General features: G+C 38.8%; 1 protein-coding gene and 1 non-coding gene across 5 annotated transcripts in view; one reads left to right on the top strand and one right to left on the bottom strand.

The window, feature by feature from the left end:
* The window catches only part of CNTN5 (contactin 5), an 863,350-nt gene that overhangs the window by 427,509 nt on the left and 410,463 nt on the right, over nt 1-25,378 (bottom strand). The gene's annotated exons all lie outside the window — the stretch shown is intronic.
* Nucleotides 14,679-14,750, top strand: TRNAD-GUC (transfer RNA aspartic acid (anticodon GUC)). The gene has a single exon. It is a non-coding gene; the product is annotated as a tRNA-Asp (tRNA).

Raw genomic sequence — 25,378 nt, 5'->3', positions numbered from 1 at the left:
GGCGTTTGCCTTACAAGCAGCCAACATGGCCGACCCGAGTTCGATTCCTCCGCCCCTCTCGGAGAGCCCGGCAAGCAACCGAGAGTATTCGATATGCCAAACACAGTAACAACAAAGTCTCCAATGGAGACGTTACTGGGCCCGCTCGAGCAAATCGACGATCAACGGGAGGGCCTTTACATATAAAACACTCACATATAAAACCGATCAGTTCTATTTCTATTTCTATGGAAATCTCCTACACCTTTGCTCTATTTACCCAAACCTACTAAATTGTTATTTACTCTGAATTTTTGTAAAGGAAAGTGAGTGTCAAATTAATAGGTAAAATAGAAAGATAAAATACTTTAATATTTTAAGCAAAAATATGCTATCAAAATTCCAAGGACAAAGATAATGACCTGATATGATTTGAGTAAATGTAAAATGTAGAATTAAAGCTAGAAAGATGAATAGGGGAGAAATGGCCTCACGTGAGTGGAGAGTGATGCGGGGTAAGGGAGCATCTCGGGTCTGGAGCTCCCATGGGGGGAGGGGTGGGTCTTTCGGGGGTCCCCAGGAGGGAGTCAGGATCAACGGTCTCAAACTTGCTGCTGGCCTGTTACACAGCCACAGATCTAGGCTACTGCTGAGGGTGCCACATGAGCCAACAGACCAAGGATGCGGTCCAGTGTCAAGACTGGCACTGAGCCCCAGCGCTGAGCTTCAGCACTGAGTGTCAGCACCGAGTTCCAGCACTGAGACTGAGTTACAGCACTGAATCCCAACACTGAGCCCTGAGCCCTAGCACTAAGTTCCAGAACTGAGTTGGCCTTTGGTGCTCCTCTAGCATGGGGGGGAGGGCACCTAATCAAACAGAAAGATAAAATGTTTCTGTGGGGCCAGAGGTTGCTGGGGACAAATAAGCAAACAAGATAACTTCCATCCAATATACAAATGGTGAGATAGAAAAAGAAAAGGTCCGTGTGTCTGTCCCTTAAGAGGCTTCCACTGGGTTGCTGTATCTGCATTTCCATTCCTAGTCTCAAGTCTGACTTAGAGGGCAGCACGGTGACTGGACAGAGGCTGCGGTAGACTGTTCCCAGATCCCGGCCCGCTGGTGAAGGTGTGGAAAAACCCAGAGGTCACAGTCCAGGAGAAGCCCTTGAGGGACACAAACTTCTTAAATATTTGACATTCTCATGTGGTAGAAAGGGATGCAGATGTTCTCTCTGCAGTGCTTTGTAAAGGTGCTTCCTCAGTCCCAATGCCACCTCCTAGGACCTGGGTGATGCCTCAAAGGACTAGGGCCCTGGGTTCCATCCCTGGCACCTCTGAACCCAACCCAGAGATCTGTATCCCACTGCTGTCCTATTGGGTAGTAGGATCCCAGTGTCTGGATTCGGTGGACACAAGCTTTCAGACCAGAGCAAAGGACAAGCTCTTATATAAAAGTTCAATGTAATATATTGGAGTTTAGTTTAAACTTTCTTTTCTTTCTTTTCCATGACCCTTTATCTCCCATTGGTATATCTTTTTAGAGAAGGATAAATTTCAGTATTGCATCACACACACACACACACACATGCCTAGTTAGAAAAAACAACAACAAAACTTCATTTTCTGTGATTTCCTTCTTTCTTCCTTCCTTCTTTTCTTTCTTTCTTTCTTTCTTTCTTTCTTTCTTTCTTTCTTTCTTTCTTTCCTTCCTTCTTTCCTTCCTTTCTTTCTTTCTTTCTTTCTTTCTTTCTTTCTTTCTTTCTTTCTTGTCTTTCTTTATTCCTCTTTTTCTTTCTTCCTTTCTTTTATTTTTTGTTTATCCTTTTGCTTTATGAATCTAATTATTCTCTCTCAAGTTCATAAAGTGTGAAAAATCATATTGTCTTCAAATTTTAGAAATAATCTCAGTATTTCAAAATATTTGGGGCTTCAAAATATACTTATCACGATATGTGGGTAAATTCATAAGGGAAATGGCATTTGCCAAATGCTTAAAATATAAAGATCAATATATTTTAACCTACAGACCACACAGCAAGGTCATGGTCACATTTAACACACCCAGTCACTTAAGACTGCTGAAGTTTTTAAAAATCTCCTCCTGCCGGAATGCTGCCACTGTAACTGTGTCTACACCATAAGTGTTTACTATGAGTACTCTATTACGAGACATTATAACTTACGAATCCCTAGAAAATCTCTTTGAACAAAAGCAACACTGACACTAAAGACATACCATCCTGATTTGTCGGAGGCGTGCCAGGTGCTAGAGGCTGTCATCTTTGTCAGGTGGGGACCACTGTGAAGCAAAGTCCTTCATCTTTCTATGTCCCAGGAATAATTTTACATGCCCAGGTCAAATGGGAATCCCAGCATCCTTTAGCAAGAGATGTTTTATTGATTGATTCATTCCAAATAAATGAATATTTTAAGATGGAGTTCTCCCAAGAAATATTTTCCTGATCTTTGCTTAAAATGGTATAAATATCAATGTGAGATATAAAAGATTCACCCCCAAATACACTTTTTCATGCAACCATTCACACTTTTTCAACTAAGTGCTTCTTCAAAACACAAAGTTCATTTACCTAATTCGTAAGGATATTTATATGATATATACGTAAGTGTATGCAGAAACATATATATTATATAGGCATGTGAAAGTACCTAATATATTAAACAAATGTATGTTTACTAGTTGAAGGTTCTCTTCTCACTACTTAATGAGGTTAGATACGCTGATAAAGGAATCGCTTGATATTTCCGAGAGAGCTTTTAAGCTTTAAGTTAATTACATGACCTTCCAAATTTAAAAGCCTTAAATGAATTTTGAAGTCAATGGAGGTAAAATGATCATGTAATATACGAAAGAGTGTAAAAAATGTATAGGCAATAACTGTAATGATATTCAAGTCCAAATGTGAGCAAGAACAGAGAAGGTTGTAAAGTTGTAAAGTTAAAAGACTAAAGTTTAACAGGCTTCAGGAGCCTCAAAAATGTCTGGAGGCCTAACCTGTTATCTATCTTTATTATATCTGAATCTTGTAATGCAGTCAAATGCTTTTACATACATTTTATTACTCATTTTTATATGTGCCAAGTGTTGTAGGTTCATGGAGATGGTAATAATTTGCCTTATGATGATAACAGAAAGCCACTTTTGATTCATGTTCTGAACAAAGCCACAAACTTGTTACTGAAAAGAAAATTCCATGGTCTGAAATACACTCTATAATATACATATTGTGTGTGCCTGTGTGTGTGTGATGAATAATATCAAAGTTTTTCTTTTTCTATAAGAACAAATAGCAGAAGTAAAGGTTGTGAAAATTTTGAAATTCTGAAACTTCAGGAAAGGAGACTTTATTTTTCATGAAAATATGAGACTGGCTGTGGTGATTCCGTCATGAGTCTTGGATCCCTCCGTTTCACAGGTTTCCATGGTTCTCTCTCACTTTGGCACCTGTTTCAGAGTTCGTAATTACCCACAGATGATGCATTTACGCACTGAGGATAGCGCTGGGGAGAATCTGAGAACTGGATAATTGCTTTTGATTCTAATAGATCAAGAAGGTGTGATGGCAACAGTTATCATCCCTTACACTGCTGCTAGCCCTGTTAACGTATGCCACATGCAGCATGAGATCTGGGTTCTAACATATTTGAACTGAGAAGAACTGTAAATTTAAAATCATCACCAAATTGGGAGATTTTCTTGAGAAAAATTACTAAGGGCCAGAGACATAGTACAGCTGTCAGGCGCTAGTCTCGCACACGGATGACCCAGGTTTGATGTCTGGCACCACATATGGTCCCCCCAGCCCTGTAAGGAGTGATTCCTGAACACAGTGATAGGAGGATCCTCTGAGAACATCCTGGTGTGACACAGAAACAAAGAACCCTGGTGGGGGCTTGCCCATGTGCAGAGAGGGAAGCATGTTATTAAAAAAACTTTTCAACTTTTCTCTTATTGATTATAAAAGCGGGCTGGAGCAATAGCATAGTGGGTAGGGTGTTTGCCTTGCATGCGGCCAACCCAGGTTCAATTCCTCCGTCCCTCTCAGAGAGCCCGGAAAGCTACTGAGAGTATCTCGCCCGCTCGGCAAAGCCTGACAAGCTACCTGTGACGTATTTGATATGCCAAACACAGTAACAAGTCTCACAATGGAGATGTTACTGGTGCCTGCTCGAGCAAATCGATGAACAACCGGGGGACAGTGATTATAAAGGCAACTAACAGCAGATGCCATTAGTCACTTTTTGTATTACAAGGAGGGGATTCCTCATGCAAACATTCACTGGGGCAACTTCCTCGGAGGACAGCTTATTAACATGGCAGGTCTCAGAACATCAGTTCTTTTATGTCAGTTAAGTGTGGACGAGATCTTTGAATGCTGCCTGATGTACAGTAGGTGTCAGCTAACATGCTCTGAGTGAATAAATGAATGTCAGTTGTTGGCAGCTGAAATCTCTTTATATCATAACCTAATGGATTAGAAAGCTTTTAAAGTGACTATTATGTGATGCTTTTTTTCAACTGAACATAGAATCAGGGATTATTGGTTCTCAGTAGGAGGCAGGGTAGCAAGTCAGGATAGTAATAAACAAGGAGTACAGGGAGACAGCATTCTTAGCTGGACCCACAGGAACCAATGCCTTGGAGAACTAAAGTCTCTTTTTAAAGTATCCAGAGATGTGAATTGTGAAGTCCTATTACAGGACCTTGCATTATATTAAAATTGAATTTGATGTAGAGTGTTACTCTTTCTCCAATTTGCTAAGATTTCATTTTTGCAATTAAGAATTTCAATAATTATGCTTTAAGACATGATTCAATATTTCTTTAATAAATAAAAATAAGCTATGATTAAAATAATGATATGACTAAAAACATCATCTTGGAAGAGAGAGGGGAAATACTAGAGGTCTCAAAACCCAAACTCAAAAATAAATATACCTCCTGTCTGTCTATATTGTAGATAGTAGTTGCACATATGGTTTCTATAAATCTCACTCAACAGTGGACAACTGACAGCCTCAAGGAGGTATGACATAGTGATGTGCTTCCATCAGTGGATTTGTATTACTAAATCTAAAAAGGAGGAACAGGGAAAGGTGAACTGGAGTTGGACTCTGGACTCAGGATACTGATGGCTTTATTTACTATGGTCTCTACCAGATTTCTCTTTAGGGAGTGGACATCGAATTCAGTGTCTTTTCTTTGTACATCAAAACATGTCACATAAAAGTAAGATAGTGCTTAAGATTTAACACAGCTAGTTAGATACGTGTGCCCACTGTCTTCTCCCAGAGAATTACCATTCCTCCACTCAGATCAAAGCCAACAGTGAATGAGGGGTCCATTTTCAGCACACCCCACCAGTACTACAGTCTCTAGTCTTTTTGATATATGCCATTCTTATGGTGGGAGCTGATACTGCTGCTCTGATTTGTGTGCCCCTGATGATAAATGATAATGAGCACCTTTGTATATGCCTACTGACTATCTATATGTGATCTTCAAGCAAGTGTCACTTCATCTCTACATGTTTTATGAGATTATATTGTTGTTGTTGGGCTGGAGTGCACAGCAGTAGGGCGTTTCCCTTGCGTGTGGCCGGTCTGGCTGAGCTGGGTTCAATTCCTCCACCCCTCTCGGAGAGTCTGGCAAGCTACGGAGAGTATCTTGCTCACACAGCAAAGCCTGGCAAGCTTGATATGCCAAACACAGTAACAACAAGTCTCACAATGAAGACGTTACTGGGCCCGCTTGAGCAACTCGATGAACAACGGGAAGTGGTTTTTATTTTTCTTTTTTGCATGTGGTTATCTAACTATGACAAGGCTATATTTTGAAGAGGCTTTCCTTGCCTCACTTCATGCATTAACTGTGAATAAATCTGAAGGTTTATCTCTGGGTTCTCAATTCTGTTCCCCTGGTGAGTCCAGCTCTATTTCAGTACTACATAGTTTTTATTCCTATAGCTTTATAGTATAATTTAAAGTAAAAATGCAATGTTGACCATCCTCCCCTTTTTTACTCAAAATTACTTTGGCTATTTGGGGAATTTTATAATTCCACACAAATTCTAGTAGCATTTATTCTAAGTCCTTGCAGAGTGCCTTTGGAATTTTGACAGGGATTGCATAGAGTCTATATGCTTGTGGTAATATGGTTATTTTGACAATGTTACTTCTGCCCAAACTATGAACATAAAATATTTTTTCATATCCTGGTGTCTTCGTCTATATTTCTTTCAATAGTGACATGTTTATTTAGCAGTTTGCAATGAATTTTTGTTCCTGCCCAAATTCCAGCATACTTTCTTTGAAGTGTTTCCTATTTATTTGTGATATCTAAAATTAGTCTTATTTTCTTAAAGATCACATAAAACTTATGTTTATTTCCACCTGTTCACATATACATTTTAATTAAAGCTATGACAGTGTCTCTTCTTAGCACATCAAAGAGACACTCTACAGGTTGGAATTACTTCTGAAGTGCAAGGTGACTTGGTTCAAAAACCCGTTGATTCAGACAAAAAGTTATGCTGTTCCTCAGGCACCATCTCTAGATATCACTTAGCATTCTCCAGTAGATAGTTGCTTCTGGCATCTGTGTATCTGGGCCACGTGTGTTTTTGTTCTATATTGCCTGAGGTGGATCTTGATGACTTCTTTCCAGCTCCTCAGATCTCAATTATTATTATTATTATTATTATTATTATTATTATTATTATTATTTCCCTTTTACAGCACTTCTTTCCCAAAGGAAACTGTTCACTTTTTGATCCCAGTGACTCAAGATCTTTGCTCATGCTACACTAGTCAGCTCTTTTCTCTACCCACTCTGAGACTTAGGGCTGGAGCGATAGCACAGCGGGTAGGGCGTTCGCCTTACAAGCGGCCAACATGGCCGACCCAAGTTCGATTCCTCCGCCCCTCTCGGAGAGCCCGGCAAGCTACCGAGAGTATTCGATATGCCAGACACAGTAACAACAAAGTCTCCAATGGAGACGTTACTGGGCCCGCTCGAGCAAATCGACGATCAACAGGAGGGCCTTTACCTTTACCTTTACCTTTACTCTGAGACAAATCTCCAGCCAGCTTCCTGGCCAGATACTTTTCCTTTCCATCACAATGGGTCAACTAACTTAAAAATTAAAAAAATGTGTGCCTGAGCAGGTTACAATTTACAATTTCGTTAAAAACAACCTTTTTCTGGGCTAGAGACACAGCACAGAGGGTTATGTCTTGCAAGCAGCTGATTTGATTGGCTGGCCCCATGTGGAGACCAGAGCACTGCCCTGGGTGATCTTTGAGAACAGCAAGTAGCACTGTAACACTGTCCTCCCATTGTTCATCAATTTGCTTGAGCGGGCCCAGCAATGTCTCCATTGTGAGACTTGTTGTTACTGTGTTAGGCATATCAAATGTGTCACGGGTAGCTTGCCAGGCTTTGCCATGCAAGCGAGATATCCTCAGTAGCTTGCCAGGCTCTCCGAGAGGGGTGGAGGAATTGAACCTGGGTCACCCAGGTCGGCCGCAATCAAGGCAAACGCCCTACTGACTGCAAGCGTGACTCAAAATTAAAAACAAAAAAAAAAAGGTAAAGGTAAAGGTAAAGGCCCTCCCGTTGATCGTCGATTTGCTCGAGCGGGCCCAGTAACGTCTCCATTGGAGACTTTGTTGTTACTGTGTCTGGCATATCGAATACTCTCGGTAGCTTGCCGGGCTCTCCGAGAGGGGTGGAGGAATCGAACTCGGGTCGGCCATGTTGGCCGCTTGTAAGGCGAACGCCCTACCCGCTGTGCTATAATGTGTATGTAATACATTATGTATATATAAAATAACTAAAATAGATTATATTTGTTTTCATAGATTGACTCAGGGTTTTATAATTCTTTAAACTGTGTTTTGTTTAAGCCACACCTGATGGTGCCCAGGTTATTCCCGACTCTGCTGAGGAAGCACTGTTGTCTGGGCTGAGGGACTGGACGTGATTCTGCATATTTGGACCAGAGTCATAGGCACTTGAGACTAGAGCTTTACCTGCAGCTCCTCAGAGAGATAACACTGAAGGTGTTTCTCAAGCCCCAAGGACTCATTCTTGAGAACCACTGGAAAAAAAGTTACTGAGCAAAGAACGTGCTGACTTCTTATTACTAGTGAACATCTTTGTTCATGAACAAGTAGGTCAATATTCCTAAAGTTACCTTAGTTGATACTTAGGTTAAATCCTTAATTATTCCATTTTGGAGAATCATAAACACCATCTGACCAACTGAAAAACAGCTTTAGTTTCTATGTCAGAGTTGTGAATGTGTTTATAAAGAATCTCTCTCAAATAATCAGCCTCCGCTCTATATTTCCGTCATTCTCTTAAGACAGTTTCCCTGTCCCTTTCTTTGTTATTAATGTTTGCATGTCTTGGCTGTGGCACTTGCACAAACTTGGTGGCACTTGTTCTTGTGGTGCCAGGAAGCCTGAGGGCAGTGGCCGGGCAGCAGGGCCAGTGGGGGCAGTGCTAAGGCCCTGGCCCAGGCCTAGTGCTCAGAAGGCAGAAGCACTGTGACGAGGTACTAACCCTACTGCACCCTGAGTTTCTCAGGGCATAGAAATCTACATTCTTTCATCATATTTAGAAATGGGTTTTCTTCTGAAAAATTTTATTCTTCTCCCACAGATTCTAAGCCACGCATACAGAGTTTGTTTATTTGTGTGGATTTCCAGGGGCCCACACCCGGCTGTGCTCAGTACTCACTCTGGTGCTGTGCTAATGGACAGTCTGTGGTGCCGGAGATTGAGCCCATCTCAACTGCATGCAAGGAAAGTGCCCTTCCCACCAAACTATCGCCAATCCCCAGGACACTGAGTTAATATCTTAACTTCTGATTCTACTGAATGAGTAAAACAACTCACTTAGTTCATTGTTAAGAGGAGTTTTATCCTAATGAATCAAGTGAACGGTTTGGAAATCTTGGACATTTGATATTCCTCATTATATACAGATAATGGGTGCTAAACTGAGTGAATAAACACATAATGCTTTGAACTGTGTCTAACAAGAAGTACTATAAACGCATCAACTGATATTTTAAATGAAGTAAAACACAATATGCTAAATTTGACCCATTTAAATAACTATTGTGTTGTATTTTCGTATTGCAGTGGCTGGGTCCCTGAGTAGTCTCAGTCATTATCAGTCGACACAAATATCCCGAGGGAGGGGGCTGTGAATCAATGATAGATGTTGAGGGTGAGAGATTACCCAAGAAGCCCTAAACACACTTGTTTGCCAATTTAAGAGCTTTTATTAACCTGCAGGGGCCACTGAGCCTGACAGCAGGAGTCTCGGAAAGAACAGCCCCAACCTAAGTCCAAGCAAAGTTTGTACACGTTCTTATCACATCCTTCTTGGCAACATCAATCAGCTTTCTTCCAACAAAGCAAGCAAGCATAATTTAGTAGAGAAGCCAGATGCTTGAGGTTAGCCTTGAACAGTTCAAAACTTTCCCACTTGGCAGCTGAACAGAGCAATGTGTGACAGCTACGTTGTCTGTAAATCGGGTCATTCTTGGGGTATTTGAAATGAGCAAAGTATGGCAGATACTTGGTCTATAAATTAGGTTATTCTTAGAGTTACTATTAGGAGTTTCCTGTCACGGCATCCCTGCATCCTTGGAGTGTCTCATTCTGTTTCTCAGCTATCCTTTTGAGTCACTTGCTTTTTCTGCTAATTTTGGCTCACCTCGTCACACTGAGGTGAGTGTCTTGTGTGGACTATTGTATGCATAAAACCACACCATTGGCAGTATTGTAAGACTATTTAAACATTTTATATAATAATTATCATTACTTTTGCTATATACTAAAATTTTTTGATGTCATCCTCTTTTATCCTCACCTCCAGTATGAAGTGTTGGGGACTTCTTCTATTTTTACAGGTGCTGATATAAAAGAGACTGATCTTTAATTGCTAAATTAAAATTTAATTGCTAAAATAAAATTAAAAAATTTTCATTTCATTTAAAAATGGAGATAGATTAAAAAATGTATGTTCTTTTTATCAAGGGGATGATGCTTCGTAAGAACATTTCTGTTCATAGTTGTAAAATAAATGTCAAGAATGGAATAACACTACAGAATATACTTAATAAATGAATTTTGATTTGTGACATACCTTATTATGCTAAAGCAGAAGGAAAATGGGTTTTAGAAGTTAGACTCATGGTTGTTGATTTACATGATAACATTCTGATATTACACAGCAGCAGTCACAATTGCTGGAATCAAAGATATTAACAAAAATAAATGCTTTAACTTTGCAAACTACAGGTTACAATAGTGTTCATTTTTAAATGTAAACCACTTTCAAAGAAAATTATCATTTTTATCCTGAAAGCTAAAATTCATAGAACTTTATCATATATTATATAGCATGTAAGGATGGTATTGTATAGATACTACATGTTTTGCTCAAAATGTTAAAAATTCTCTTGAATTCATAAGATAATATACTTGTGAAAATTTTGACTTCACTCATTAACTGTATTTGTATTTTATGTTAAAAAATTAATTTCTATCTTATATCGCCATCTGTAAAAACAGAAGTCTCAACATTTCAGATAGGTGGTGAGGATCAAATAAGATGGCATAAAAATGTTCAGAATATTGCTTCAGTAATGATGATGATTATATAAAATGCTTATCTCCAAGTAAAGGGACCATATTAATTCTTAGGAGACTTACTGATCTCCTGCCAAAGAAAACACATTTTGTGAACTTTCATACTCTCTTGTATTAGTCACTAGAAAGTCTAGAAATTATATACACATACACAAACATGCTGAGGTCAAGATGACATAGTATGAGACTGTCAGAAACATTTCCATACTTAAGATTCTATCAATTGTTGGCTCTGGCACACGCCATGGATAGGATGGGGGGACAGTGACACCCAGCTTGCTTCCTTTCAATGCACTGTGCTGGGTTTCCCAGGAAGAAAGGGGTATCATTCCAACTCGCCTCCTCAGACAGTGCTCAGGAGAGTGTACTTTTTCTTATTTCTGGTGGTGACAGAGATAAAAGGAAGAAGGTTGAGTGCCATCAGCCTCATGTCCAAAAAGGAAATGGATCATAAGAGAACTTAACACTTCCGTGAAACTGCACACAGGGCCTGCCTGGTTCTGTTCTTCTGAAGTAACTTGTATCTTTTAAAAAAAGACCAACTAGGGACTTTGGAAAAGTCAATGGTCATCTATGAAAGGCCTCGCAATCGCTGCATCATTACAGGAGGCCCAGTCACCAAGTGTGAAGTATGTGTTGTTTGTGTACAAAGCTAGTTAAGTGATTCAAAAAGACAAAAAGCCAGACAGGCAGTTCTGGTGACACAACACTGGTGAACAGTACACCCAAAGTTTGTCAACTATAGGAAATATTGTCATTCTGAGATTAATCTCACTAGTCGGTTTGTAATAAATCCAATTCTTTCTTCTTTATTAGTCCAAGAAATTAAGGAGAGAAAAATGTTCTCAGGGGAAAAGATAAAAATGCTGTGTACTTAAGACTTTGGTAGGACACATTTTCTTTGGGTCAAAGGACTGCCCACAGTACAGAATTATCACACAACTATTTTCAAAATCTAAAATTTAAAAAGTGAAAAATACAAATGCCACTTACTGGCATGTTAAAAATGTCACTTTATGGGGAAAATTTGAAAATGGCTCTCATAGTATACTTTTTTGAAAAGGGATATCTAGCACCGTTTCTAAAGTATAGCTCTTATAGCCTTCTTTAGAAATTTCGTTTGACACTTGATTTTACCTCAGCTTTGCTTTTTATTCTTTGCAATTCTAACAGTATCTCTCAAATCTCAGTGCTTCTCATGCCAGGTGTGAAAAGAATGTGGTTAAGGTGTTTTTTGATGCCAGTCAAAATGAAGAAAAATAGTGAAAGGTAGGTTTCATAGCAGTTAATGCTGGTAACTATGCAACTAGAAAATTCAGATTAACCCTCACTCTTTGCCATACCACTCTGAACTTTACAATAGACTTACAGCTTATTGTGACTTTGTTGGTTTTACCACTTAACCTTCAAAGCAAACTTTAAAAAATTTTACTTCATTCCAAGAGCATGCAATCTCTTGGTACTTGATATACAATGCAAATTTTATCTTAATTCAGCATAATTCATGTTAATGAGCCCTCTATGATCTTTTCTAATAGACAACATACATAAAGCATGTAATTACAATGACCTACTTTTGTCATCAAAACAGGCATATAAGATGCCACAGGTGACATCCACTCCTCAATTTGATGAGGATATTAATTTGATATTTTAAAGATATCATTATGCAGCCTATTTGATTTCACCAATATTTGTAGTGCATTTGCCAATCAGTGGCTGAAAGGCTGCATCTCTTTGTGGTAAGCACAAGTCCTATGGGGTGGCATGACTAGGTTCAAGTTAAATAGTCCCAGTTAAATAGTCACTATAAAATTTTGACAAGTTATTTGTCCCTTACTTTCTAATTTGACAATAGGGGTAATGGTGGTTCCTACCCATAGTCTGAGTTGTGAGGACTAAAATTACAAACATGTGAAAATGGCTAAGAATAATGTTAAGCAGTAAGTGCTCAAACAATGTTAAATTTAAAAATAGCTAAACATTGCAAAACCCAGATGACTGGCTATAACAAATATGTAGGAAACTTAGATACAGATAATATGGATGTCTTTCTATGTTTCAAAAAATTTAAGTAAAAAATAGATCAGAAAGCTAGCTGAGTGCATGTTATGCATGTGGAATACATAGGTTCAATGCCCAGTACTGCATGGGCCCTTAACAGAGTCAGGAGTGAACCTTTTTGAGAACAGAGTCAGGAATAGCCTTTGCACTGCCAAGTGTGGCCCCCAAATTCTCCTAAAATGAATACATATGTGTTCGAAGATAGATTATGACATTGCTAAGAGTTAACAGTGGGAAGGTATTTGGAGACTTAAAATGACTTCTGAAGAGGATTTCTTAGCATAAACAAATAGAGATTTGCTCCAAAATTAAATGAACTGCTTTAGCCAAATCTGGCTTTTCAGAGTGAGGGAATTAGGTGGTTCTTGTCATAGGATCGAGTCAGTGTTCTGAACTGTTTAGACTGAACTGGAACCAACAAAAATCATTTCTCTGTCCATATTCTTCTTTGAATAATGAAATGCTCACAATTTGGGATAATTTTGAGTATTTTACAGCAGCATCACATTCAGAATAATATTTAATGCCTTACAATTCATGCAAATGATTACCTTTTTCCTTTACCCATGCATTTAAAGAACACCTGAAATCTGGCATTACACTTTCTCCTTCCATCTCATTACCATTCTTTTTTGGAGCTAGACTGTGGATACATCCATATGTTACAAGTGATTTATACGACTTTAATTGAACAAATGTTGCTAAAAAGTGTTTATTGAAACAGTTTAATTTAGAACACCTGTATAATTAAAATAAAAAGACATAAAGTACAGTCAAAAGTCACAATGGAAAAGATGTTCTATTTTTTTCTCTCATTTTTTCTCCTAACAGCATCATATTGACTGCACATCAATCACTGGTATTAACTTTCTTACATCTTTCTTTATAAGAAGGTAGAATTCTTCTGTAATTTTTATGACATGAAAAATATTTATAAATAGAAACTATCTACATTATTATTAGTCTGCACCACATACCAGTATTTCCATAGGTATTCTTAGTTTTGCTTTATATAGGGGAGGGTTGGGCCATGGGGGGCGGTCCTCAGACTGCACCCGTAACTCTGTGGAATCAGTCCTGGTGGATTCAGAGGAGCATATGGTATGTCAGGGATTAGACCCAGGTTGGCGGTAAGACAAGCACCTTCCCACTATACTACCTCTGGGGACAGCCTTCCATAGGTCTTCTGTATTGAAGAACATAGCAAAGGCTTGGCTTTATTCCTGCTCTAGAAACATCAACAGGTCCAGCAATGTTAAAAAAATAAAACTATAAATAGTACAGACTTGCAAGTGTTATTACCAATGGAAAGGCAAAGAATTGGCAAGCCACCTAAAAACAGCAAATACAGATGTACAGTCTGTGGGTTTCAATTCTATAGGGTAATGAATAAAGGGAAAACAACCGGAAGAAGGAATGCTCGCTTTCAGTCTGACCAGTGCAGTTAAATTAAAAAAAAATACAAAATGAACTCCTAGTTGCTTCAGAGTCATTCCCCTGGTACCCTTTTCAAGTGTGGAACTACATTTCAAACATTTTCCTATTTTTCTTTAATACCTACCTTATTTAAAATAGTTCTTGAACATAAAATAATTCCATTTTTTAGTAAATATTCAACACACAATACAGGTCATACCCTATAAACACATTCTTGGAGTACCGTCTTTCTTGAACTGAGGAGACATAAGTATTTGATGCACCTGAAATAATGAGGCTCCTCTTCCCTCCCCTACTGAAGGCCTGGTGGCCATATTCATTCTGTCAACAGAGGGGCGCAGGCTCATTACAGTGCATAAAGACTGCATGAGAAAGAAGCACGGGCCATCCAGAGAGGGACAGTGAACTAGCAGAGCTAATGAGTTCAGATGGACGAGCTGAGATGAAGCAGCTTTACAGAATGAGCAGAAAGGAGTGGGAGAGACTCAGAAAAAAAAAACAGTGTTAGCTCCTCATTAGTATAGTGGTTAGTATCCCCGCCTGTCACGCGGGAGACCGGGGTTCAATTCCCCGACGGGGAGATTTGACGCTTTGAGGGGAGATGCATGTTGAAAGTAGACTATGGACTGAACATGTTTGCCACTCAAAGCCTCTTTTGCAGACCACAACACCCAAAAGGAGAGAGAGAACACAAGGGATTGCTCTGCCACAGAGGCAGAGTGGGATGGGAGGGATGGGGGTGGGAGGGATATTATCCATGGTGGTGGAAAATGGGCACTGGTGGAGGGATGGGTATTTGATCATTGTATAATAGAAATCCAAGCACAAAAAATTGTAAATCTACAACTGTACCTCATGGTGTTTCACTAATAATAATAAAAAAAAATAATTTCACAGACCAAAAAAAAAAAAAACCAGTGTTAGAAAAGGCTCTGCCTAAAAAGCACATGAGAAAATGCTCTACATCATTAATCATCAGGGAGATGCAGATCAAAACCACAATGAGATACCATCTCACACCTCAGAGACTGGCCCACATTCAAAAGAACAAAAGCAACCGATGCTGGCGTGGATGTGGCGAGAAAGGGACACTCCTTCACTGTTGGTGGGAATGTCCACTGGTTCAGCCCTTCTGGACAACAGTATGGACGATTCTCAAAAAATTAGAAATTGAGCTCCCATTTGACCCAGCAATACCACTCCTGGGAATATATCCCAGAGAGGCAAAAATGTATAGTCGAAGTGACATCTGCACTTGTTTGTTCATTGCAGCACTCTTTACAATAGCCAGAAACTGGAAGAAACCTGAATGCCCAAGAACAGATGACTGGTTAAAGAAACTTTGGTACATCTACACAATGGAGTACTATGTAGCTGTTAGAAAAGATGAAGTCATGAAATTTACATACAAGTGGTACAATATGGAAAGTATCATGCTAAGCGAAATGAGTCAGAAAGAGAGGGATAGACATAGAAAGACTGCATTCATCTGGGGGATATAAAGTAACAAAGTATGAGATTAATACCCAAGAATAGCTGAGATCAGCACCAGGAGGATTACTCCATAACTTAGAGGCCAGCCGGGTATCCTAGAGGAAAGGGCTGTTCAGATAGAGAAGGGAGCACCAAATAAAGGATGTTTGGAGGATCCTCCCAGGAGGGGAGATGCATGTCGAAAGTAGACTATGGACTGAACATGTTTGCCACTCAATGCCTCTTTTGCAGACCACAACACCCAAAAGGAGAGAGAGAACACAGGGGATTGCCCTGCCACAGAGACAGGGGGGATGGGGGGATGGGGGTGGGAGGGATATTATCCATGGTGGTGGAAAATGGGCACTGGTGGAGGGATGGGTATCTGATCATTGTATAATTGAAACCAAAGCACAAAAAATTGTAAATCTACAACTTTAAAAAAAATAAAATAAAATAAAGGGAAAAAAATCATTTTTGATCAAAATTAAAAAAAAAAAAGAAAAAAAAAAAAAGAAAAGGTTCTGCCTGCTGGGCAGCAAGACGGCGGCCTCCTTGGAGCTTTTTGGAAAGCCAGGTATGAGCCGGAGGTGACGGGGCAACTGAAACCTCATGGGAAGGAGGACGTTCATGGCTCATTCTTCATGCCCTACCGAGGTCACGAGTTACCCCCATGAGCAGCTCTCCGGCATGGCCATGGATCCAGAACCACAGAAACCAATCTCATAATTATCTGGCTCTTGGCAGAAATACCTCCAGGTTTAATAAGTAAAATATCAGAAATCCAAAATGGATCATATGGTTCTCCTAACTAATTGTAGAAAACAAATTATTTCACAATGCCTTTTCAGCAGTTCTGATTGTTGGGTGTAAACTCTAAACAATAACGGCGCATCTTTGTCAAAATAATGAATGTAATCAAAGTAGATAGAGTAGAATTAAGTAGAATTCATCTGCCTCACAGGCATTGGGAGGGGTAGGAAGGGGGTATATTGGGGTTCTTTGTGGTGAAAAATAAGTACTGGTGAAAGGAAATGTGTTTGATCATTGCATGACTGAGACTTAAACCTGAAAGCTTTGTAACTTTTCCCACAGTGATTCAAAAAATAAATATAAAAAAAAAGGAAAAGGAAAGGCTCTGCCTGTCCTAGAGAAGATGTCCTCCTGCTACTGACAGAAACTGCAATGAAGGAAAAAGAGAAGAAAACCCAGCAACACTGAAGTGACTGGAAGCTTGTGGAGAGGAAATAATTTTCAGAAGTCACCCATTTAAAATGCTACATAAAGTCTAGAAAGAAGACATAACGGTGGATACAGTTAATGACACTTTAAACTGCTTTCCATGGACATGTTACAGAACTGGGGTTGGAAGATGTTTCATTGATTAACAAAAGAAATTGCTGACCCGAGAATCCACAATCAAAACAAGAAAAGGAAAAAAAAAAAGAAATTCCAAGGATCACAATATGTTAAATTCAAAGATTCAGAGAGTAAATGCTAACTTATCTTGAGGCCATACTGTTAAATTTTTAAAAGACACCTTACAGTGCAATGAGAGGACTGTTACCATCTCTCAGTGAGGGGACTAGACAAAGGGTTTCCAGGGAAAGACCTGGAGACCCAAAGGGTAGCGGGATGTGTGGGATCTCTCAGCATGGTAGCAGCTGAGACTGCCACGTTCCACTTCGCCCCACCAACTTCGATTTTGTTGATTTTCCATTACACAAGTGTCATGGTTGCATGTGGGAAGGCCATTTGATTGGGAAATTTCTTTCACCGAAAGCATGGATTGGAGATGAGCAGACATATGCTTTGCTTCATCCTTTCATGTCTAAGTAGGACTCTTTTATTTTAAAGAAGCTACTAGTGTAAAATATATTGTCAAATTCCAAACCTGAAAGTAGATACCATTGAATTTCACCTAGTAAAAAGCTTGGCTAAAAGAACATTAATTCACACAAGTTTATTTAGTGGGATTATAAATCTATGGGAAGATTTTAAAATAAGGAAAATCAAGTTAAATACATAAAAGGTAAAGGTAAAGGCCCTTGCGTTGATCATCGATTTGCCCGAGCGGGCCCAGTAACGTCTCCATTGGAGACTTTGTTGTTACTGTGTCTGGCATATCGAATACGTCACGGGGAGCTTGCCAGGCCCTGCTGTGCGGGCGAGATACTCTCGGTAGCTTGCCGGGCTCTCCGAGAGGGGCGGAGGAATTGAACTCAGGTCAGCCATGTTGGCTGCGTGCAAGGCAAACACCCTACCGCTGTGCTATCGCTCCAGCTCCTTGGGCTGGAGCGATAAATACATAAATGAAGAGTAATTTTCAGTTATATTTGATTTCCTGCCATTGCTGAAATCTAAGAACATCTGAATTTGCATTTATTTTGATAATTGGGATTTTAAAGCATTTTATTATAAATAATATATATGAATATAGAAGTGAATGAATCTTTTCCCTTTCATCTTTCTATTGAGATCTCCAAGCCTGCTCGGATTGGGACTGGTCCTCCTCCACCCAGATCCCCCATCTTCCAGTAGCTAGGCATTACACCCACCAACTGCCCTCGGTGCCATGCTATCCCATCAAGACCCAGGGACTATAAAACCCAGCTCCCGGAAGAGAACAGTGCAGAGTCTCCTGCCTCCACACCTGGCTGTCCTCACCTGGACCCCTTGGAGGGAGGCAGGTTGAGTTTCCCTCCCCACCCCGAGCAGAGTCCCGGCAGCCGAAGACCTCCGGAACCAGCCACAGCCATGATCAAGACCACTCTCCATGTTTCAAAGAGCCTCACACATGAAGGGACTGGCAGAGGAACCCAGGTGTGCGGGATCCAGCGCTGAGATCTCCAAGTCTGCTCAAATTGGGACTGGGCCTCCTCCACCCAGATCCCCCATCTTCTAGTAGGTAGGCGTTACACCCACCAACTGCCCCAGTGCTGTGTTATCCCATCAACAGCCAAGACCCAGAGACTGACGATAAAACCCAGCTCCCGAAAGCAAGTGCGTGGCAGCATTTGCAGCCATGCGAGCTCTTATTGTCTAGTTCTCACTCTTGGAGAAATCGACAGGCTAGCGAGTGTATCCGGCCCACACTGCAGAGTCTGGCAAGCTCCCCGTGGCATATTCAATATACCAAAACCCAGTAACAATGATGGGTCTCATTCCCCTGACCCTGATAGAGCCTCCAATGTGGCACTTGCTAAAATCTCAGGGCTAGGACGAATGGAGACGTTACTGGTGCCTGCTCGAGGAAATTGATGAACAACAGGATGACAGTGATACAGTGATTTCTATCTACTATGGTCTTTTACAGTTTAATTTGAATGACTCCTATATTACCAAGTTATAAAAATGTATTTGTATGTGTCATGCAATGCCAACTACATATATGCAAAGCATTTAAATCATTAAACAGGTAAAATGATGTAAGCATCTCTATGTATGGGCCTGTGAAAACTATAGTAACTCAACAGAAAGATTTAACCAATATTTTCTTAAAAGGTCTAAAATTTTAAATTAGGTAGTAGTATTTGCTTTTATAGCTGTAATATTTACCCTATATTTCAATAGTAGAGAAACATGGATTTTATAACAAATCAAGGAGTATCTCTATATAGCTATTTATCAAAGACAGTCATCCAAGTTGTAATTTATTCTCTAACTTTGTAAATTTGCTCTCTGAAGGTTGTTCACTTCCATATTTAAGGTTCTTTTTTTAAAAAGGGTAGAGAAAGATTTGGCAACAAACTAAGTTTATTAATAATAACTTTAGACTAAGTATATTAATAATTCTTGACATATATAGGTCACACATTTAAACTGTTTTTGAAAGTACTTTATATATTGGAAAATACTTTAACTGTCATAGTTTTATTAATAATGATAAAAAGAGTAGATTTCCTAGTTAAGCCACATTGGGGAAATTTCTAAAACTTTAAAAATCTTCTTGCAAAGGTGTTTTGATAGAAAATAGATGACACAGCCAAGAGATCGCTGGGAAGGCATTAAGTTATGGCAGGAATAAGAGTTTCCTGGAGTCTCTCACATATCATATTTCATACTCAGGTTAATAAAGATAAAAGTTGATTCTTTATATATAGATGATTAGTAGGTGATTAACTTCCAGACTGAAGAAGACAACAAGGCCAAATGTAAATTTTGCCTTAATCCTCTGAAGAAGAGAGAATGTGTGACTAGTTCTAAATTATGCTTAATAATAAAATTAAGTGATTATTTTTATCATGAGTTTCATCTGGAATTCATATATAACTAAGCACATGAATTCATTATTGAGAAGTCTTTAAATTTGTTCATAATCTTGAAAGAAAATCAATTTATAGACCAAATGGGAAATGCTTTTTGATGTTGTAATCCTTAAGTAATTTTAGTTTAGGTTAATTTAGGGCAAAATACTCAAGTGAAACATGTTCTGAGTGATTTGTAAGAAATTGATCACTTTGTAGAGAATGATCTATCTCATATGTGGGACTTAAAGATTGCATGGCAAGGTAGCAATGAAGGACCAAAGCCACACAATAGGAGAACTAGTTCATACTACTGAGTAGGCTGAGTTGATGGGGGTGTTGAAAGAGAATGGTGTTGGGGTTCTTGCAGGAGGGAAGAGGATATTCTGGTGATGGGTGTAGTGTTGAAATTATGTGCTTGAGAGAACTTCATTAACAGAATTATGAATCAGAAGAAAGAGAAGAAGGAAGGGAGGAAGGGAAGAAGGAAGGAAGGGAGAGGGAAGGAAGGGAGGAAGGAAGGAAAGAAGAAAGGAGGGAAGTAAGGGAGGAAGGAAAGAAGAAAGGAGGGAAGTAAGGGAGGAAGGAAAGAAGAAAGGAGGGAAGGATGGGACAAAGGGAGAAAGGAAGAAAAGAAGAAAGGAGGGAAGGAAGGGAGGAAGGTAGGGAGGGAGAAAGATAAAAAGAAAGAAATAAAACAAAAAATAAAGAAAAGGAAAGAAAGAGAAAGAAAGAGAGAAAGAGAGGAAGGATTACTTGGCCTTTATTACATTTAACTTAGGAGGCATAAATATCATTTATGCACTCCAGTGCGTGTAAAATTACCAAGGGCTGATGATAAATTTTACTTGACCATTAAAAAATAAGACTGTAAACTGGCTCTGAATACATAGCATGTAGTTTTCATCTTGTGACAGAATAGTATTTCAGAAGATAACAGAAAGTGGAAATTTATGGCAGGTGTATTACTACTTAGGAACTAATCTCATCCACATGGCTGTTAATGTGAAATATGGATTTTAATAATCCTGGCTCTGTGAATTGTGTGATTCTGCCTGGTGGGAGTGTGATTAGCCACAGCCTGTAAGATTAATTGAGATGTATAGCGCACAATTACATCTCATGAATTTCAAGCTATCCAGATTATCCTAAAGCTTGTATACTTCATGCTTATCCTTTACAGTACCCTCAGAATTTAAAACATCATTGTGTACCCTTACAGTTAAAAAGTCAATATCCTATAATTACTGGGCTAGATCTCTTTGAGATCTTAAATAGATCACTTAAAAGAAGTGTGATAGTCTTCAAAAGACAGGGATGGCACTGAAATTTCTATACAGTAAAAAGGATAGATATCAAGTAAATAGAAAACAGATAATCAGTGAAGATGAAACAAACAAGTTCTTGAAACTTACCTCATTATGCAAATGAATTTAAATGGAATGATACTTAGAAAAGTGTTTCTAACTTTAGCACATACAGTTTTAGGAAAAGGTGTTTTTTGTTTGCTTGTTTGTGGCCACACCCAGTGGTGCTCAGGAGTTATTCCTGGCTCTGCTTAGGACCCACTTTTGGCAGTGCTCAGGGGACCATACACAGGTGCCACGGACTGAATCCAGGCTGGCTACAGGCAAGACAAGTGCCACATATAATATACATGTGTGAACTCATTAGTATAACTATTATAATTACATCTATTCGCTAAATTTTGCTCTTATCCTTTTCTCTCCATGGTTTTGTGTTTTTGTCCCAGACAAAAGGCCATGTGGTTCTGGGGACAGAATCCTTGCACAGGGTCAGCCATGTGCAAGGCAAGCACCTTACACACTGTGCTATTTTTCAAGCCCTAAGGTTTCTTTACAAGGGAACAACAACTACAGTATACTTCATCTGTCCCCCCATTTTTCATCAATTTGCTCGAGTGGGCCCAGTAACATCTCCATTGTGAGACTTGTTGTTACTGTGTTTGGCATATTGAATATTTCACGGGTAGCTTGCCAGGCTTTGCCATGAGGGCGAGATACTTCATAAATATTCTTTATCTTCATTGATTCAATATTATTTCCAGTGGTTACCACACATGCAGAAATAAACAAGAGTATTTCTGCTTTCATGCACAGATGGTGCTTTTAGCCTTCGAAAACACCTTTTCAGGGGCTGGAATGACAGAGCACAGAGGAGGGTGTTTGCCTTGCATAGGGTTGGCCTGGGTTGGATCCCCAGCATCTCATTTGGTCCCCTGAGTACAACCAGGAATAATTCCTGAGCAGGGAACCTGGAGTAAGCCCTGAGCACATGCAGGTATGGTCCTCAAACAAAACCAAAAACTAAAAACAAAACAAAACAAAAATTTCACACTGCCATTTCAACATTGAATTGGAAATAGCTAAATCTCTTAGAGAATCCATGAATTAACCAGAATGCTAACAGAGAAAATATCTTGGATATGAAGACAAAAGAATAGATTTTGAATACCTAAGAAATCTGAAATCTATTACTACAGTGCTTACATGCTATGGCTTGCATTTAATCTAGATGATTTTAAAATATTTATTGTTGAATATTGTATCAAAATTGAATATATCTAGCTTTCAATTCTAAAAATAAGAATTTAAGATATTATAATAGTTATTATGATACTGAAAACTGTAAAACAATTTCATAACGTTGTGATATTCATAAGCCTACCATTGTCAAATAAATGTGGTATTTTTAATCAAATTAATTTATTACATTTTACTCATTTTAACTCCTGATATGTATATAACTATATATATCTATATATATCTATATATATACTGCAAATAAAATGAACATGGGAAACTCAGATACAAACCACTGTGACAAAGCTAAGTAATAGAAAAATATGCCTCAAATTTTTATTTTTAAAAGTCATTACAACTCTTTACAGCACATCTGAAATACGTACGTTAAAACACAATTGGGTAGTTTTTGCAGCGTTTATAAAAACTGGGATTTCAAATAATTTCTGCATGATAAATATTGATAATTAGAATTGTTCTACCTGGATTCATGTAACATTTTTTTCCCTGAAAATATCATAACATTGTGAGGTTTTGAAAATGCAAAGAGTTAATAGGACTATGGTATTTTCTCTGCTATTAATACCTATAAATCTATTAATGATAAAACAAGTCTCACTCTTAAAAAAAAAGTATCCCTTCAAAATAAAAGCAACAAGCAGGCAAAATAAGTTGGTTCCCTGGTTCTTTGTTAATATCACAGAGTAATTGGCACTACACAGTCCTGTAGCACAGTCCTCCTGTTTTCCATTGATTTGCTCAAGTGGGCCCAGTAACGTCTCCATTTTGAGACTTGTTGTTACTGTTTTTTGGCATATTTAATACGTCACAGGTAGTTTGCCAGTCTTTGCCATGCGGGCGAGGTACTCTCGGTAGTTTGCTGTGCTCTCCAAGAGGGGCGAAGGAACTGAACCCAGGTCGGCCGCGTGCAAGGCAAATGCCCTACCTGCTGTGCTATCGCTTCAGCCCACACAGATCTATAATGCTTTTTAACATTAAAATTGAACATCATAGTTATATGAAGAAATTAGGAGTGAAAACATAGCAATAAATTTAAAAAGGAGTGTCACAAAAAGAATCAAAGACACCCAAATCCATTAATCACTTTAAATTACTCTCAGTTTATTAAACTCTATTTATGATACTCAGAGAACAATAGTTAACCATGCAAGAGAATGAGTTTTCACTTTTAATTCTAGGTACTACTTATTTATTTTAAGAAAGATAAAACAATTGTGCAATGCACTGAAACTGGCAATAATGGCATTTACCTCTAAAATAACTAGAAATGGAAACAATGAATTTAAGATGGAAGTGCTCAGAGAAAGCCGAGAACATTCAGGCTATTCCCAGGGCAGCGTGACCTGACCTACAAGACGATCATTGAGCCCTTCAGAATTCTCTCTGGATCCCAGTCTAAACACAGTAGGTTGATTCCAACTTTCCATTCAGAAGAGGAAAAAATATTGTTCAAAGAAGGAAATTTTAGCAACAGCCCATTAATTTCCTTATTATACATTATAACACATCCGAATGATAACTAGCTTTTACAATGATTTTGCTTTGCAGATAGAAAATCATTTATTAATAATAACTTATAACTATCATCATGTTTCATTTTCTTCCATAACAAAATGTTTGATGGTCTGATGTATAAAACGCAAATACATTCAAGCAAATATATTATATAAAATGCTATGTAAATGTTTTCTTCTAAAATGTTAAAATACCAGCCCCCACGAATAGCTAAAGCAATTCTTGGGAAAAAGAAATTGGGAGGAATCAACCCGTCTAACTTCAAGCTCTACTACAAAGCAGTAATAATTAAAACAGCATGGTACTGGAACAAAGGCAGAGCTGCAGACCAATGGAACAGAGTTGAATATACTGACATTTCCTCCCAAACATATAATCATCTAATAAGGGGGCAAGAAAAGTGAAATGGAGCAGGGAAAGCCTCTTTAATAAATTGTGCTGGCAAAACCGAATGATTACATGCAAAAAAGTGGGCTCAGACCTCTACCTAATGCCATGCACAAAAGTAAGATCAAAATGGATTTATGACCTCAACATCCGACTGGAATCCATAAAGTTCATTGAAGACAAAGTTGGCAAAACCCTCCATGATATTGAAGCTAATGGTATCTTCAAAGATGTCACACCACTGGTCAAGCAAATGAAAACAGAGATAGACAAATGGCACTATCTTAAAGTAAGAAGCTTCTGCACCTCAAAAGAAACAGTGACCAAAATACAAAGACAGTCTACAGAATGGGAAAGGATATTCTCCGGATACACATCTGACAAGGGGTTGATATCAAGGATATACAAAGTACTGGTTGAACTCCACAAGAAGAAAGTACCCAACCCCATCAAAAAATGGGGCGAGGAAATGAACAGAAACTTTCACAAAGAAGAAATCCGAATGGCAAAAAGGCACATGAGAAAATACTCTACATCACTAATCATCAGAGAGATGCAGATCAAAACAACAATGAGATATCATTTCACACCACAGAGACTGGCCCACATCCACAAGAACAAAAGCAACTGGTTCTGGCGCAGATGTGGCGAGAAAGGGACCCTCCTTCACTGCTGGTGGGAATGCCGACTGGTCCAACCCTTTTGGAAAACAGTATAGATGATTCTCAAAAAATTAGAATTTGATCTCCCATTTGACCCAGCAGTACCACTCCTGGGAATATATCCCAGAGAGGCGCAAAAAAGTATAGTTGAAGTGACATCCACAATTGTTTGTTCATTGCAGCACTCTTTACAATAGCCAGAATCTGGAAAAACCCTGAGTGCCCGAGAACAGATGACTGGTTAAAGAAACTTTGGTAAACTTACACAATGGAGTACTATGTAGCTGTTAGAAAAGATAAAGTCATGAAATTTACATACAAGTGGTACTACATGGAAAGTATCATGTTAAGCGAAATGAGT

This window comes from Sorex fumeus, unplaced genomic scaffold, assembly GCF_029834395.1.
Source record: "Sorex fumeus unplaced genomic scaffold, SorFum_2.1 ptg000028l, whole genome shotgun sequence".
Lineage (NCBI taxonomy): Eukaryota > Metazoa > Chordata > Mammalia > Eulipotyphla > Soricidae > Sorex > Sorex fumeus.
The sequence above is the reverse complement of the archived record's forward strand: the minus strand, read 5'-3'. Positions and strand labels throughout refer to the sequence as shown.